The sequence below is a fragment of the Canis lupus genome, chromosome 2 (genome assembly GCF_003254725.2).
Source record: "Canis lupus dingo isolate Sandy chromosome 2, ASM325472v2, whole genome shotgun sequence".
In the NCBI taxonomy this organism is placed as follows: domain Eukaryota; kingdom Metazoa; phylum Chordata; class Mammalia; order Carnivora; family Canidae; genus Canis; species Canis lupus.
Genome location: NC_064244.1, coordinates 19809787 through 19812217, shown reverse-complemented (window position 1 = coordinate 19812217; position 2431 = coordinate 19809787). Strand labels below are relative to the sequence as shown.

General features: G+C 40.1%; 1 pseudogene; it reads right to left on the bottom strand.

The window, feature by feature from the left end:
- Positions 1-1182: 1182 nt before the first annotated feature.
- On the bottom strand, positions 1183-1281 carry LOC112659130 (U6 spliceosomal RNA; annotated as a pseudogene).
- Positions 1282-2431: the final 1150 nt, after the last annotated feature.

The window sequence follows — 2431 nt, the reverse complement described above, 5'->3', positions numbered from 1 at the left end:
CTTTTTGGCTATAGCTAATTGAGCTGTGGAGGGACAACTATCCAAAGCTGGACCATCAGTAATTTTTTTCAGAAACTTGTAAATGGGGAGCAGAGACTGAGTTTTTTTTTAGCTGTAGGAATTTAAGCTCAAAGGTATGCAGACTCAAATGCTGATATTTCATTTAGAAAGTCATTTTGAGTGATTTATAAGCAAACAGGGAAGTCAGTTCTTTGAGATATGTGGATGAAGCAGTCATGGAGTGAAGTTGAATTGTGGGGTTGGGGGTAGGGAGAAAAACTCAGCACAATGGTTATTTTTTCCAGGAAGCCCAGCAATACTGCCATCCACTGACCTCTGTGAGATCCTTCTATACCCTCCCCATAGATGCACAGTTAACCTGCCTGCAGAAGGTCTAGTTCCTGTCAACACATTGACTGAGGCATTATTATAATCCCCCCCCTTTTTTTTCAAGAGGATATCTTTTTTTTTTTTAATTTTTATTTATTTACTTATGATAGTCACAGAGAGAGAGAGAGAGGCAGAGACACAGGCAGAGGGAGAAGCAGGCTCCATGCACCGGGAGCCCGATGTGGGATTCGATCCCGGGTCTCCAGGATCGTGCCCTGGGCCAAAGGCAGGCGCCAAACCGCTGCGCCACCCAGGGATACCTCAAGAGGATATCTAATAATGGATTTATATTAACTGATTTTGTTTGGAGGTTTCTTTTGATCTACACACTTGGGAAAGCTGTTTAAGTTATTACTTCTATCTCAAATATTCTGGTTTCTTTCTCAGAAACCACTGCAATTTTTAGGTTAAGACACTGTCTTATTTATCATATATCTCTCTCCTTTTTAACTTTTCTCTGCATTCTGGGAGATTATTTGAATTTTCTTCTGCTTACCATTTTAAATTATTTTCTGAGAGGTTTCCTTTCTAAAAAAAATTCTCTTTCTCCTGTCCTGCTGACTTGGGGGTGGTGTGGTTCTTTCCCTTGTTTTTTATTCTAGAACAGTAGCTATCTAGAGTGAAGAGTGCCCTTGGCTATATTTACTGTCCACTTGACAGGTAGTGTTTCCTAAGATATATAGCTGAAGGGCCACTTAATATGTCCTAGCTGATTTTCCAGTGTCCAGAATGCACTTACTTGTTTATCTATCTGTTTGTTTGTTGGAGTACAATTCACATAGCCTCACATTTAAAAGTATGCTTCAGGAATTTGCATGTCATCTTTGTGCAGGGTGATATTAATCTTCTCTGTATTGTTTTTTGAAGTGAGAATGGCACATACGTAGTGTGACTTCGATGAGCTTAGGTGAAGTGATACTCTATCCACTGCCTAGTTCTCTGAAAACCTAAATCGGAGAGGATCATGCGTGCAGGACCTTCTTTGTACTCTCTCTGGTCTGTCCAAGGGACCATTCCCTTCACACCAAGGCTGATCAGCAGACAACCAAAGAACAATGTCTACTTGTCACTGCATTTTTTCCTGGAGTGAGTTAATAAAATGGCATGACGGGAGGCAACTTTTTTTGCTTCCTAGGCAGGAGCAGAAGCTCAGCTGGAGTTCCTAACTGAGCCTGAGAAACACCAGGTGCAAGATTTTGGCCATTGTTGGTAGATATGCCACCTCCACAGAGAGATACCATCACCTCTTCATAGAGTGTCCAATGATTGCAACTAGAATAACTGCATAAGAAAGCAAATGGTGAGATTTGGAGGATGCCTCCAATTCCTGTGAAGCACTGGGAATGTTAATGGGAGCTGTCTGCATGGTTATTAAACTTCTAGAAATTACCTCACAGACTGTGGAAATTCCAAGGTCTTGATAATTATTAACTATCTATCCCAAATGGTTGGCAAAATTCTGAGAGAAGACTGAGAAGCCATTCAGCATCAGGAAATTGAATCAGAGTTAAAGATTAAGCCTACTTTCTATTGAGGAACAGTTAGAGAAGTTGCCCAAGGGTCTCAGCAACCTTGGAAATTGTCTCTAAAATGTATCTGCTATGGAGAACACTGCTTTGGGTTCAATGCCAATTAGGGTACCCGTCCAAGTGATACATGAATGACTTAAATTCACTAGACAGAGCTTCGGTTTCTTGTTAAGTCAGAAAAATCTATGATGTAGCTTTTCTTGCTTTCATAAAATGGGAAGAGGATCAATGGATTAGTGTCAAAGTTACACTGATAACTTGCATTAGTGTTGCAACAGTGTTGATTTTCTTTCCCCCAAAGAGTAAGATGAAATAGCTTCTGCTGGCCTGGTTTTCATGACTTAAGACTAAAATTAGAATAAAGCGCTTCTGAAAAGTTAAGATCAGATCTGTGGAAAACAAAATATCCTGACCCATTTAAATCGTCATCATTGCCCTGGTTACCTCTTTGGCCTTGTGAAGTGTAGGATGTCAAGCAAGTTATATACAAATTGAAAGTGTTTAGTACAAAA